General features: G+C 46.0%; 1 protein-coding gene across 1 annotated transcript in view; it reads left to right on the top strand.

The window, feature by feature from the left end:
- The window catches only part of adamtsl3 (ADAMTS-like 3), a 192,066-nt gene that overhangs the window by 7,191 nt on the left and 168,615 nt on the right, over nt 1–16,260 (top strand).

Below are 16,260 nucleotides of genomic sequence, written 5' to 3'. Positions count from 1 at the left end.
GGCATCCCCACCCTCACCCACACCAGCTTCCTCCCTCCAGCCCCTGTGCTCACAAACAACAACCGGACGAAATCACCGAGCCCTTTCTTTCACCCCACTCTGAAAACAGCATTGTCTGTGATGCCAGCGAGCTATGAGGTATGGCTGTGAGGAATGCAGTTTGCTGCTGCCATTGTGTGTAGAAATGATGACAGAGGTGGAGGAACTGCAGAGAGGAGCTGAGGACTGGAAGGAAAAGGGCACAGAGGGAGAGTCCGGCTTGTTATAGCACAGGGTTTGGGATAAAGTCATACGAGTTCTGTCACGTCAGCTTCATGAGTACACTTGTCTCTCTCCCTCCACACCTTTCCTTTTTCTGAACCCACTTCACACCATAAATGGACAGAGGTGGAGCTGAGAGGGAGGCAGGGTCCGAGCTCGTCTATTAGACTGAGAGGAGAGAAAGTGTGCTGTGTTGTCATCACAGTTAAACTACATCAGGGGTGGGCAATCTCAGTCCTCGAGGGCCGGTGTCCCTGCAGGTTTTAGATGTGTCGTCGAACCAACACAGCTGATTTAAATGGCTAAATTAGCTCCTCAACATGTCCTGAAGTTCTCCAGAGGCCTGGTAACGAACTAATCATATGATTCAGGTGTGTTGACCCAGGGTGAGCTCTAAAACCTGCAGGGACACCGGCCCTCGTCAACTGAGATTGCCCACCCCTGAACTACATGCTCACTTTTTACATGCAGCTTTAGCAACTTTGCACTCGGCTGCAAACCACGTTAATGCAAGCTGAAGGCTATCGCTCGATAAAGCCGGCAGAAGAACTATTTCAATTCAGCTTTATTTAAACAAATCACAACAACAGTCGCCTCAAGGAGCTTTATACTGTAAGGTAGACCCTACAATAATACATACAGAGAAAAACCCAACAATCATATGACCCCCTATGAGCAAGCACTTTGGCGACAGTGGGAAGGAAAAACTCCCTTTTAACAGGAAGAAACCTCCGGCAGAACCAGGCTCAGGGAGGGGCGGGGCCATCTGCTGTGATTGGCTGGGGTGAGAGAAGGAAGACAGGATAAAGACATGCTGTGGAAGAGAGACAGAGATTAATAACAAGGATGATTCAGTGGAGGGTAGAACTTCATAGCACCCTCCACAGGACACAAAACACCTGCAGACTGATTTGACAAACTCCCACGCACCCTCAGGTGTACTCGGTAAGGTGCCCTAGTGTTCCACTGGAGGTTCTACTAAGGGGGAGCCTCCTCTGCAGTGCCCTGAAAATGGAGCACACACCCCTGTCCCCCTTCCTAAATAGGACCACCATAGTTTGCCTCCAAGTTTTAGCCCATTAGAACTGAAAAAGCAGGTAAAGATGGAATATCTGTGTCTCAGTGTTCACCACAAATGTGCGATCGCCTCTTAGCATTTACTCTGTGTCGCAGTCCTGTGTGTGTGAAAAGAAATGAATCTTCTAAGAAGAAGATGAGAATTTGATATTTAACAGCTGCATAATAAGCAAAGCGTGAACTCGGAGAGGCTCTGTAGCTGCTGGTGTGCCAGGAATCCCCAGTTTGCAAAGCCTAATGAGAACAAAACTGTCTGCGATCCGAGCCTGCGGAGCTGCTCTTATCACGGTGTACATCAGGGATGGGTTCATGGCTCTGCATGAGCAGGGCCTCTTTAAGCGCTAAGTGAGTCTCATGAGGGCAGAATGTCGTCAGAGATCTTTGATTCGTCTGAGCTGTGGAGACGCAGGCGACACCAGGGCCTGTGCTGGGGTTGGTATTTCAGTAAACTTTGACAAATTAGAGTCCATTAGATCCTCGCTAACAATAGCGGCAAAGCTAGGAACAGGCTTTCAGTGTCAATCATCCCACCTCGCGGTCCCCCACACTCTCACAGCCAGCTCTGTTTAAAGGAAACCCAAACCCGGAGCAGGAACAATTAAGATATCCATCTGGAATAATGTAATTTTGACCATGCGGTCAGCTGTTATCAGCATCAGGGTTCGGGTCATTATTTATCCACAGCTTGGTTCGTGTTTATTATTCAGTAGTGGATTCATTACGGCGGGAATGTGGTCATCTTTTCACGTCTTTCTGCTCAATTGGAGTTCTGGGGTTTATTATTATTTGACCTCCTTCCTCCCTCTTTTCTCTCCTTCCTTCCTGGCTGGGAATCGAGCCGGTTCACGTGTGGCTTTATTAAGTTTCATATTGTTTTTTACCTTCGCCGTTGACTCGTTAACCCGCGGTGTCCCTGACCGCTCTCTGCTCCGCTGCCTTGGATTTATACCTCCTAAAGGAGCAACTAGAAAGCAGCTGCTTGTAATTGCAGTGTTACAGATAAAGGTTAAAATCAGGGGATGCATAAATGTGTTTAAGTAAGAACAGAAAGCTCAGGAGAGCCGCAGAGTAAGCTTTAATAAAATGCACACGGAGGACGGAGAGCTGCAGCTCTGTCTTTGTTTCTCTGCACGAGTTGGCAAATTACAGCAACAATGACATAAAGGGTTAAAACAGTTCATCATCACTTTGTATTGAGTTGCAGAAACTTTTCCCTGTAATGGGGCATGTGGAGCCAAGCCACGCTAGCAAAACGGCTTCCACGGCACAACACAGACACTCGATCCAGGTTTAGTCTCAGCACCTGTCTGTGTCAAAGAGGGAAGAAACGGAGGGTCATAGGACGAGCCAATCAAACTTCCAATCACCGACTTTTTTAGGGAAAAGACTTTCAGCAAGATGGCGGACGATTGTACTTCAGCAAATCAGACTTTCTGCTTATTTATAATTTTTGCTTTTGTGAAAGATGTTCTCAGCTGGTGAAAGGCGTGGGCTGCTGACACCCAACTTTGAACACGATAACTTATATGAAAACCAGACTTGTGTGAAGCGGCGCCCGTGCCAGACCCTCCCAGCCTGATGACTTTTTCTATCATTTGCATCATTTCCAGGCAGACGTCAGCGAGGAGGGCGTGAGGAAAAATGGTTTTGGGGCACCGCTGATGTCACGCTTCTCTCGAGCAGCGAGCGAGCATTAACCGTGGCATTAAAGACACGTGTCTGCACCTTTTCTGGCTCAGGTTTAACCACGCTGTGAATTTGGTGAGGTCAGCAGACCCCATGTACCGTCTGTATATACGCTGTGTAAACGTGACATTTCTGACATCTTTGTAGGTGCACGAAGGTAAAAGGAGAGCTGGTGCTCGTTCCCACACAGCCCTCTGAAGTCAGCCACAAAAAGTTCAAATCAAATACAACAGTTGAACCTGTACAGCCGCCTGCTGTCTCAGATTACTGATTACACAGTAAAAACTATCCAGAGAAGGTGAAGCTAGAAATGACGATGATGTTTGTGTGCACAGGTGAGTGCTTTAATCCCACCTGGCTCTGATAATCAGTTTGCTGCTTGGATAGCAGAACCTGAGAAACTGGTCACAGTCACGAGCTGCAGAGACCCACCGCCTCCATCCCTGCGAGCTCATAAGCAGCTGACCAACGGGCCCTGCTGTAGCTCACTGCGTGGAGCGGGCGCCTGCGTGCCACATGATGAGAGCGCCCGGCCCGGGATCGGGTCCCCCCCCCCCCCCCCCCCCCCCCCCCCCGCTTTCCTGTTGATTCTTCCCTGTCAATAAAGACCAGAAAGAAAATATTAAAAAAGCAGCTAAATAATAAACATATAGCATTTAAGTATGAGGGTATTTAAAGTTGTATCCTAGCAACACTGAGCAGGGATAGCTCAGTAGGTAGAGTGGTCGCCCCATGATTGGAAGGTCGGGGGTTTGAATCCATCGAATGGCTACCCTGCGCTACCCTTGAGCAAGGTACCATCTCTACACACTGCACCCCGGGCGCTGGATTGGTAGCTGCCCACTGCTTCCCTGAGTGAGTGGGTTAAATGCAGAGGAATATAAATATCTCCCACATGTGACACTATAAGAGGTTTAACAAAAATAATCGTTGTTTGTATTATGATCAAGATGCTCGGGTGTTTGTCCTTGCATCTCTGCAGCTTTTTCAGAGTGTCTCTCTCACACACACACACACACACACACACACACACACACAAAGATCCTCCCAGAGCTCAGGTTCAGTGTCAGCTCTGGTATTTCAGCTAAAGGTGAGGAGTGAAAAGATCCCTGTGTCTGCCCACACCACACAAACTGCCGTCAGGGTCACCTCTTCACCCTCACAGTTACATGCTTCGTGTGTGTGTGTGTGTGTGTGTGTGTGTGTGCTGATTGGGAGGAGGCTGAAAAGCTCTTTCATACACACAGTGTGGCCATTCACTCCCAGCCGTCAGCTCTGTTTCTCCCCTGCACCTCCTCTGCTCCGGGCCTCTGCCAGTCAGCTGGGCTGAATCTCTCCTCTTCCTCATCCTCTCATTCTTGTGTTTATGTCTCCTCACTTTTTCTTTTCTTCTGTCTCAGGGTTTTTAAACGTCGGCAGCGACCTCTCTGTTTGCTCTGAGCTGAGTTTGTTGTGTTTGATGAGCAGTAAAAGCTCTCCAGGCCTCCCTAATAAAACGCTAACCTTTGCCGACCTCTCTTTAATGACATGTACGGGGTGCACGCCGTTACGCCATGTCCTCGTGGGACCCCACGCCTCCCGTCTGTGGAGAGCCTCTCATAATGGCACAAACAAACCTTCAGTGTCCCTGCAGTCAGTGCCTCTGATAAATGTGAGACAGCCAAATAAACCTGTGTCACACCTTTAAATCCATGAATTTAAATTCTCCTAAAATACTCCTGCTCTTGCTCCTCACCCGCCATGCTGGCTTAGTGGACTCTGTCTGGAAATGCACAAGGAGAGGATCTCAAATGGGTGACGGACCAAATTTAATTAGGTACAGTTTTTATGGAGAGTCCTGGCAGGGCGGGTCCACGAGGATCTCCAGGAGCTCTTAATCGTTGGGATGGTGAGCATCGATGAAGGCCGTCTCACCCCCGTCATTGTGACGGAAACCATCTACAAGCGGCACAGTTTTAAACCTGTGCTAGTCTGAGACTGCAAAAATAGCCTAAGAGCAGAGTGGTGGATACAAGACCTCCAGATGTTCATCACAGGACCTGCAGGTAACTCTTACAACATGAGCAGCAGAGGAGGAACGCCAGGAAAAAGCTTTAGCTGTCCAAAAAGAACATTAGAGCAAAACTGCCAGTGAATATTCAGGCAAAGAGCTTTGGGAATAAAGTGCTGTGGAAAGATGGATCAAAGATAACGTGACCAAACAGCACTTAGAGTAGACTTGTCTGATGCAGACCAAAGGCAGCTTTTCACGAGAAGAACCTCAAACCAGCCTCGAAGCATCGTGATGGAAATGTTCTGACCGCACAGCTTTCAGCCTTTCATGCAACAATTCTGCATCATGTTGCAAAGAGGTGGAAGATATTTTGAGGACATATGAAAACTGAAGTGCTAAAAGTCCAAATCACACCAGAAAATAAAGTGAGCGGTGGCTCAGGAAGCATAAGCATGCATATTTTTGCAAACCAGACAAGCGTGGATTTATTTTTCAGAATATTTAATAATAGCTTCAGAAATGAAATGAGGTGTAAGAACACAGCTGCGGTGCAGTAAGTCAGAGCGATCATCGGCTCTCCACCTCAGCCTTTGTGATAAACGAGTTCTTCTGCACCTCCATCTCTGTCTCGTTTGTCTCGACTGAAGCATAATTGGATTTTTTTTAGTTTGTCTAAAGAAAGGACCTGTGAGCTGCAGTAATCCTGCAGCTACTCTGAATATCTGCCTTATGTCCAAAAGAGCAGAGAAAGCTTCTTTATTTGTGAAAATGTTGTAAAGAGGCTGTTTTCCCTGACTTAAAGCTATCTCATCTCAGGGTGTTTGATATTCTCAGGAGAAGCTCCTACAGTTATAGAGGAGGACCTCCAGCGATCGGGCAGAAGTGTGTGACGTCTTCCATCGGCTACTGAAATCTCGCCGCGATACTTTAAAACGCAACGTTTTAGTTATTTCAGCGTTTTCATATGAGACGTGAAAAGCGAGGTGTGGATCTGACTGCCACTGTACGGTAACACATACCTGCTGTATCACCCTTTTTGTCTCTGCTGGGACCAAAAGTCGCGCTCTCATCGTGTTTTAATTAGTAAGACTTGAAACTACAGACTGAGACTGTGAGGTCATCAGGAAGGTGTGCAGATCAGCTGAGCAGAGGCTCATTTTCACATCCATTTCTATACAATCAGAATAGAATAGGAACCAGAGGAGTCGCCCCCTGCTGGATATTAGAAAGAAAGCAGACTGAAGATGATTGGCCTCATTTTCACACCTGAAAGTTCACTCATGATTTCACGTTTGTGAAACACAGCAGAGCGGCTCAGCACGTTGCTTCACAGCAGCTGAACAAGTTGAGCTTTGAGTGTTTTCACTGAGCGCTCGTCCCACAGGAGCCGCGGGCTGCTCTGAATTCAGTTTGGCCACTCGGCATTCCTGTGACCTGCAGCGTCAGTCTGATAAGATGTTCCGGAAGGTTTGGTTATAGCTTTAAGTGGATCAGAATGAGGCGGCGAGGGCCAGCTCGCCCTCGATTAATCCAGCATCTCTCCAGCACCCGCTCTTCCCTGTGCTCTATTTATGGCTCTCTCCAGGGTTCTCATATCTTCAAGTATCTCTTAATTATCTGAAGAGAGAGCTGTGTTAGGATTCACTTTAAGTGCAGCGGAGGGTGTAAACACACACACACACACACACACACACACACACACACACACGCTCACCGCTGGACTTTCTTCAGGGTGATATTAAAGATGTAATCTGTGGCTGTCCAAGACTTCCTGGTGATGTGAAGATTAAAAGATTCCCTGCGTCTCTAATCTGGGTTAGCCTGCTGAAGGGTTTCCACACAGGGTTAATCTGGGTCCTGCTCAAATGCAGGTCAACAAGATGATAACATTTAATGTGATTTGGCTTGTGTCGAGTGCGTCGAGTGTGCAGTCCTTTCAAGCAAAGCAAGAAAATTGCGTCTCTAATAACGAGCTCGGTGCATGTACGGTAAAGCTAACCCACATAGCAGGCAGGTCTGGCCCGGATCTGGTGTCAAGCCGACACTGCTGGCTGACTTCTGGCATAGTAAGTGGTATGTCATCCAGATATGGGCCAGGCCTGGTGTAGCTGGCACTGTCTATGTGATGGCATGCTATATCTGGCTCAACTGTGGTTTGGTTTATGTGGCCCAGGCTCATAGAAAACAGGTCTGGCCCGGATCCAGCAACAAGCTGGCACTTCTGACTGAGGCTGGGCCATATCATACCGTTCACGGTAATACCGGTGTAATTTTGGGCAACGATAGGAAAATGAAATATCGCGATAGAATGTGGGTAAAACGCGCATGCGCAGTGCCTATGTTTACATACGCGCATGGCGGCGACGCAGAATGAGAAGAGGTATGGTGGATCGTTGAATGAAACGGATGAACCAGAACTGGTTTGTAAAAATGCTGCAACTTCAGTGGTGTGGAACTGGTTTAGCTTTCGTCCGTCAGATACACAACAAAGCACTATTTTTGGTAGCGCATGCTAGCGGGCCGTCGTTATTACCGTGTTGTTTGGAAAATACGGCACACTTAAAATCAATCCTTTGATTTTTCTGAAAATCAACAGTGCCCCTTATAATCCCGTGTGCCTTATGTATGAATTCTGGTTGTGTTTACTGACCTCGAAACGATTTTATGTACACGGCGCTCAAAAATCTGTCAGGTGTTTCAGTCCGACTTTGCTAAGCTACGAAGCCGCACCGCTTGATGGATTGTTGGAGCATTACGGCTATCGTAGGCAGGAGCCTCGCGGAGTGATACGTACTGTGCTTCAACATAATATTACCGTACTGTGTGTGTATAACCTCTTTTTAAGTTTTGTGGATATTATACATGGTTATGCTGAGGATATGTCGGCCAGTTTCCACTGGAAATGCCTTTTGGTTAAACTGTCAGTGAGGAATTTGCACTGTTAAATTTTTATATTACTTTAATGCACATAAAAAACAGCTGCTTGTTTAAGTGAAAATACATTGATGGGGTTTTTTGCACTAATAAAGTTGTGGAGTTGTAAAGTATTTTGTCTAGTGTCAATTATATCATCAGTTATATCGTTATCGCAAATTTTCAAATATATATCGTGATAAATATTTTTGGCCATATCGCCCTGCTCTACTTCTGACTGACTGTGTCATGGCAGGGTGTATATCAACCAGATGTGCGCCAGGTCTGGCAATGATGGCACTATTTATGTTCCTATTTTCCTATTTTAGTTAGATCCAAATGCCATGTTGCAATACTATACTGCTATGGTAGCCAACGTTTCACATGCAGGTTTGTGAGTGTACACTTTATCCAAAACCTAGTAAGGGTTTACTCATGTTTACTACTGGGTGGCTGTAGCTCAGGAGGTGGAGCAGGTCCCTGGCTCCTCAAGTCCGCATGTCAAGAGTGTGAATGTGTATGAATGTAGTTAGGAAGCACTCAGTTTACAGAAAGTGGGTGAATGTGGCATGCTGTATAGAGCACTTTGAGTTTCGTCATGTTACTTTTGCACTATTATGTTCCGGCACATGTTGTTATTACATGACTTGAGTAAGGTACACATTAGGCTGACATCTGGGGCCAGAGCTGAAACTGTTCTGGGCCACCAGTGTGTCTGCACCTGGCCTTGTGCTGGCCCATGTGTGGGCCACCTCTGACAAACCAGATCTGGGCCACCAAAGGGCCGTCATTCTTTGCGGTATGTGGGCCATGTATAAGCACACTGTGTGTGCCAGATCCGGGCCATACCAAGTTTGCTATGTGGGAACACTCTGAACTCTGTTTATCACAGTTTTTTTTCTACTCTTATATCTGTGTGATGTCATAGAGAGCTGATATCCTGAATATGGTCATCTCAGGCACATCTTATTATTCAAACCTGGTGTTTTCATGTGTAAGAATGTTTGTTCAAAGCTGGACGGGCTAAAACGACTTATTTCAGACCGAGGATGGGCTGCAGAGCTGGTAAAATCACGCAAAGCTACGATAGCAGAGTCAAAAACACGTACACAAAGCTGGAAATGAGCAGAATTGGTCGACTTTAAGATACCAAAATGTGTCTAAGCAAGAGGCAGGTCAGACTGTGAGGACATCGCGCTCTCATTGGCTGATGATGACGGGTCAGTAACTATCTGTGATGCGAGGGGTGGATCTAACTGACAGTAGTGATAGGGCAACAGCATTTTGTCAAACATGGCTGCTTTATCAGTTTTATTCAGTAAGATCTGACACTAGATTAACTCCTCAGTTAGCGATCAGGTGAGCAGAGTCGCCCCCTGCAGGACAGTAAAAAGAACGCAGCTTAAAGGCGCTTCTGCTTTGGCTTCACCTTTCAGATCCGTCCATGTTTCCTTACTGTACTAAAGCACACAGGACACAGTTATTATTATAGTTCATGAAACCAACCAAATCCTTTTTATATGACCTCATGTTTTGTTTTTCATAATCGTTTTTTAATAAAAGTTCTTTTGACTTATTGTCAAAATACCTTGTTAATACAGGAAATCGTTTTTAGCTTGTCCAGGTGAGGGACAGGTGAGCTACGTGTTGGCGAGGTGTCAGAAGAATCACTTGTCCTCTCATATGTCTTCATCCAATCAAGGCACATATGTTATAACTTGTGAAAAATGAAGGGTGATGAGCTGAGTGAGCTACGAAGTGATTGGTCCATACCGTCCAGCACAATCTCAAACCACCAGCCCTGTTCCTCGAGGGACACGGCTGGTGGTAAAAAACGCTCTATAAATGTGCTGCTGTGTTTCTCCTGGGCTCTGTCCAGCGTACTGTTAGAGATGTGATCAACAAACGCTTTGAGGCAACTGTTTGGTTTAATATAAATGAAATGGAATAGAACAAAACATTCCTGAAATCATCACATAAAAATCTGATTATCCCGTTTAAATTGGAAGAATATCCATTAAAGGTGATCTTGTTGCACACGTACAGACGGGTTCCATGTTTACAGCTCTGACTGCAGTCCTGTTCTGATCGCTGACGTTGGGATTTTCACGTGAAGGATCAGCAGCTGCCGTCAGGGCTGCGTCCACGGTTTCCACACCTGAAGGCGGTGCATCAGTTTAGGAGTACGAACAGAGCATGCTCAGTCATTCTTTTGATACATGTAGGGCATGGCTGCTTCATCCTCCACATCACCAGAGAACCCATCGGGGTTGGGTTCCTATTAGCCACATGCTAAACAAGAACAGATTTAGGAACCTTCAAAATCAGGTCATAGGGATGAAAATTCCACATGAAGGATAGACGTGGACCTGATCCTGAGCAGGTCACTGGCGACCTGGTGAATGTTAGGAGTGAGTGGCCACATTTGACTCTGTGGCCTGCGGCGATTTGCCTGAGGAAAATAAAAAGTTAATGAGACTTCAGTCTGAAGCATCCCAGCGTGAGCAATGCTCTCAGCCATCCCGGCCCTTTTAAAGTCCTCTGGCTCGACCGCGATGTGACGCTGTGGAGGTTTTAGTGAGTGTGTAGTGACATCTTCATATAGTTTGTTACATTCAGCTGAACCGAGGAGTTTAATAAAAGCGCCGCTCGGCCCTAAAAATAAAGTCAACCTGCAGGATTCTTTCTGCTACGGGAGCATCTCCTCCTCCTCCTTGTCCTTGTGCAACTGAAATCTCAGACAGTGTAGCATGAACTTAACCATTCATGGTCTGAGTTTGGGTTACGCACCCAAACTCATCACCCATTAACAGAAGCCCATGCATGGAAATAAATGGCCCTCATTAGAATGGCTTTTTCACTCTTCATTACTTCAACACAGACAGACAGACACACACACACACACACACACACACACACACACACACACACGCACGCACGCACACACACTCCTGTGGTCTTGCATCAGTACGTTTTTCCTTGGAACAGATCCGTATGTCTCGATTAATTATGGATACAAATCATAGTGGGTGACTGAAAACTTTCTCCTACTTAAGCTCTTTAAGTAAAAACCATCTTCATCATAATAAGGCCTGAAATATCTATAATACGACTGTACAAACATAAAGGGGGGGGGGGGGGGGGTGTTCTGATTGGCTCAGGGTCAAAATAGAGCCTGTATATTTAGATGTGATGAGATCAAAGCCTTTCATCCCGCTCTGTCAGTCTCTATAATAAGAAAAGATTATCTTACAGGAGTAAGATTGTTTGCTGAATAAGATAAAGGACACATTTTTATGTGTGTTGATGGAAAGAAGTGAAAATCCATCAGAGGGGAGAAAATAGAAACCTTTTAAAGGTTCCTGAAGGGAGCGGGAGCTGATCCTGACATTTGCTGTGGGTCGAGCTGTCCTCGCCTTCCCGGACTGCTACAAATGGCCTTTTTTGTTGGAGCGTCCCTTTCTGGGACGTTTACTTCGTGTAGCCTCCTAACCCGAGCCAATACCTCTGCTCTCATCACAAATGTCTTGACAAACTCCTCTCACAGCTGCATATAAAATGCTTTTGCAGACGGAGGTCGTTTCAGCTAATCAGCAGCCGAGCTTTGTAGGTGAGATCAAGAAGGGTTTCTTTCAGCTGTTTACTCAGGGTGTAAATGGCGTACGAGGCCAACAGATTTCTCTGTGGCGACACAAAAATGGTGAAAAGTGTGACTGAAGCCGATCCAGAGGTTACTGTAGACCGATTGGCAAGAACTCTAAAGGCCTAGTTTTCAGTGTGGTTGGGATGAGCATTTGCACCGTGGCTGCTGACTTCCTCTTCACGGCCAACCCTGCTGTCATTTTCTTCCCTGCATCTTTGCATCCTGATGGCACGCCCTTGGTTTGTTGTAGGACAGCATGCAAACACATCCCAGTGTTGGTTGGTTCCTGTAATCATTCTGAGCTACACGTAGATTACAAAGAAAAATGCTGTGAAGGAAAGTTGAAGATGAAAGTGCCAGACATGATGGGTACAGTTCTGCAAATACACGTAGTATGATGCAAACCAGAAATGAAACTTTGAGTAAAAGTTGTGTCTTATTGTTTTAACCTACAAATGTCTAAAAGTACAACTTTTGCTTTTAAGGCAGAAAGTCTTATTTTTCCGCCTGTGTCACAGTTTCAGGATTGTTTAGCAAATAGTTTGCAGACAAGTTTGTATCTTCCGTTCAAACAACAGGTGACTGCAGAAGCTAAAGCAATGCCAAGGTGGTTTTGGATACAAGACTGTTCACCTCACATTCACTTTAGTTACTGACAGCAACCTCCTGCAACCAGTCACCAACTGGTCACAGAGTACAGGCGATGACCAGTGGGTCACTGACTGGTCTCTAGGCTTGCATTACTGGGGCTTTAGCGATTTAACAGCGACTGCCAACATCAACCACATGTAGCCAGTCAAGAGATACACATTTTTCCATGAAAGCAGTGGTTGCCAGATGGTTGCCAACAGGTCTCCAGTGTGACTGAGACATGAGAGCTGGATTTGGACTGAAAGCCTGGGCTGTTTCAGCTGTTAGCGGCGTGTTCACCATGGAAGCATGGGCTGGGGGTTTACTGGATACAGTTTAATGCAGCGTTATCCACCTTCTGCAGGAATGATACAGCTTTCAGTGGTTCTAGTTTTTGTGTAGATGTGTGTAAGCTGGCGGACTCAATGATGCTAGTTTCATTTTTATTTATTTAGCTGTTTGCTTCATGAGTGGATTCTTCGTTAGTTATCACCAAACTCATGATCTTCCATGATCTGGAAAAGGTCGTCCGTGCCGTGAATTTCGGTGCCGTTCGTACACGTCGGGCTCCGTCTCTTTTAGCTTGTTTGCAGATGGTGCAGCAGAGCTTTGTATACGATCACATCACCAGAGTGTCGGCCTCGCTGCACTCGCTTTCTGTCCATTTTAGAATTCACTTGAAGATTTTTCTGCTCTTAATGGTCAGACTCATTCAGCTCCCGGTCTCTCATGTCTTACGGCCCAAGGTCACGCCTCAAACAGAAAGGTGACAGACCCTTTGAAGTCGGCCTGTTTGAATCAGTTACCGCTTGACAGAAAAAGAGCGCCGTCCATTTCTGCTTTCAGGTCGAGGCTAAAAAACTGACCTTTACTCTCTGGCTTTCCCGCCCACTGATCTCTCATCTGCCCCCTGCTGTCCTTATTTGTTATGTTTAGGCCTGTTAACTCAATATTCTGTCCATTTTTTACTTTTTATTCCATGTACGCGTGTGTTTGGGTAAATAAAGACTTTGTAAAGCACGTTGCTCTTTAAAAGCTGTGTTTAAATGTGCTTTATAAATACATTTTACTTGCATACTTGCAGAAGGGGAAAAGAAATATGGAAAAGTTCTTCCGACTCCATTTCCCACTTAATGATTGAGTTGATATTTCATTTTATGTTGATTTCATTTGTATTTGTTTGTTTGTTTCTTTTATGTGTCCAAAGTAAAACGTTGTAATCATCATCATCGTTATCATCACTTTGTTTCAAGAAGAATATATTATGTTTTTAGTAGCAGGCGAGGGGCAGCCAATCAGAGGAAAGAAGGCCTTAAAGAGACAGAGGGTGAACTGTGGGGATCACAAAGGCCAAATGAACATCACAGGTCCTTTTTAGAGAAACCTGATGAATATCTTATTATGAACGACACTTCCATGAGAGACAAAATGTCTTTGCAAACCTAAAGAAGTCCACTTGTGTTTTCTAAGCTCTTAATGATCTGGATGAGAACACACAGAGACATGAATGTTATCAGTTCTGCAGTAAACGCTGCACACGACAGCTCTGTGTATGATTAAAGTAACTCAAAGCAGCATAAAGGACCTCATCTAGCGAGGACAGGCTGACGTTGCTGGGATGATACATTTTTAAAGGACCTGACCTTGAAAACGTCTCAGAAGCTCGGCTTAAGTATTTGTGGTCAGCCGCTGAAGCCGAACAAATTGCTCTTCCAACCCTCCCGAGCTTTGATTTCTGACCTGCTGCTCAAGAGTTTCACTTCTGACTTTAACAAATAATCCATCCCACGCTGTGCAGCAGCAGCCTCCTCTGGCACAGTGGGTCAGCCCTTTGGGATGGCGGATGCCCTCCTTGTGTTATTATCCCAGCGCTAGCTCCTCTGAAGTGAGCCGGTGATCCAGCGTGAACCGGCCGCCGCAGGGTGCTGCAAGTGTGACGGCTGTCCTGACACTCTCCTTCCACTGATGTGTAAACTCAATTAGAGGAGCGGCTCTATGCCACGCTGCACGGCTACGACTCAGTAACTCACAGCAGGACAACTTGACTTTCTGTCAGTGTGTGTGTGTGTGTGTGGCCTAATATGGAGATAGTCCTCGTTTGGGATGACAGATCACGCCACTTTCAGGCAGACAGTCAGGCCCACCGGTGTTGCTCACGCCGACCTTGATTGGAACAATAAATCAGAACAAACAGCTGTCACGTAATCTCTCATACAGTTGCTAATCAGACACTGAAAGGGGAAAAAGGGCTCACAAACATCAGTGAAAGGCAGCATTACGCTGACGTATCGACCGTGTTTCTGGGCGTCGCCGTCGCTGGATGAGGCTCGAGCCCTTTTAATCTGCTGCAGTATTTTTTTTGTTTGTTTTTTTGACACCAACCCCCCAAAAACTATTCAGACATCATTCTCACCTTCTGGAGATTTTTACCCCTCAGCTGTAAAAGGCTGACGCGTGTTCTCATCACTCTGCCGGGCGGGCGGTGCGTTTGCGATAAGTCGAGAACGAGGCGACGTAGGAGCTTCAAATTGACACGCAGGCGTATCTGCTAAGTGGCAGCACCGGCTACCAGCTCTGTTCACGTGCAGCATGTCTTCAAGCTCGGTTTTTGAAAGGTCACAGGTCACCTGATGGGAGGCAGCCTGTCTTCATACAGTCACAGTCTGATTTCTGAACGCAGACACCGTCAGTCTGAGTCGGACGTTTGGTCAGGATCTGGAAATTTACTGATTTTAATAATAGAACAAATTTGTTTGGTGTCATATTTTAAACAATATGATTATGTAAAATGAAGAATATGTTAAAATAATTGGTTGCTTGGTTACAGAGACTTTGTCTTCTGGTCTCCACGTTGTTTTTGTTTTTACACCGACTTATTTCAGTGACTTGATGGATAATCAGCGGCTGCTCAGCTGCATCGAGAAGATTTAAAATTTGCACTGACCATTAAAATACGTTGCATATGCATGTAAGATGTTTGAGTTTCTGTTCATTTAGATGCAATTTCTGTTTTGATGCAGGTGCAGCAGTAGGTTTTTTCCCTGATTTGTCAAAGTTAATCACCATATTACCACACAGATTGCATGTTGACCTGATCCAGATGCAAACATGCAGCAGACTGACTCCGCCTTTTTGCTGTTTTGTTGTCGTCTTTGAAGACGGCGGCTGACGTGGTCGCCGTAGTGTTATTAGAGCTGAAAGTATTTGGACAGTTTTTACTCTCAAACAGGGATTTGCTAAAAACTGCATACATTGTTTTTCTATAAAGAACCTTGTGCAAACATCTTTGACAAAATTCTCCTTAGCTGTGTTAATAAAGAGAACGTGGATTAGTGTGAGAGCGAGCGGAGAGGTTGGTGAGTGATGAAGGTGTGTCCTCGCCGGCTCCTCGGGGAAACGCACAGCGGTGGCTCTTCTGCTGCATCTGTCTCTTAAGTGGCTTTAAAAGCCTGCAGGAGACGCCACTCCCACTAATCTCAACGGTGGATCATCTCTCTCTCGTACAGTTCGAGAGGCCTGGAAGCTCGCACTCTCACAGTCTCACTGCCCCCCCCATGCTCTCCAGGGAGCTCTGTAAATGCCCCATGCTGGTTATTTCCATCTGCTCTGTGTGCAGCACAGACTCCACCCCTGTTACACTGATTATCGCTCTCTCCTGCTCAGACTTTGGGTTATGCTTATCATTCAGGATCCAGCGTGAGACTTTCGCCTTTCATAAGTCAAAGTAATGAAGAATATTGAAGCATAAAAGCAGGACTGATAAAGAGCGAGCAGAGTGGAGCAGGGAGATTAATTCACACCAATGAGGAGCAGATTGTATCTCAGGCTCAGATTTATGCCCCCAGTTAGACACGGAGAGAAATCCGTCTCAGAGTGGTTGGAAATGTGTTCAGCGAGGTCGCTCACACGTGTTCCTGTGCACACAGGAAGCAAACAGTTTGAACGCATGCAAGAGTCCACATCACAACCTTAGTAGGTGCTCAGACTTCTCAGAGGAAAAACTTAAACTTCCTGTGAAACGAAGGTCTAAATATATTTCACCATGCACCAAAAGTGT

Source organism: Oreochromis niloticus, linkage group LG1, assembly GCF_001858045.2.
Source record: "Oreochromis niloticus isolate F11D_XX linkage group LG1, O_niloticus_UMD_NMBU, whole genome shotgun sequence".
In the NCBI taxonomy this organism is placed as follows: Eukaryota; Metazoa; Chordata; class Actinopteri; order Cichliformes; family Cichlidae; genus Oreochromis; species Oreochromis niloticus.
This window is presented reverse-complemented; position numbering and strand designations above follow the sequence as displayed.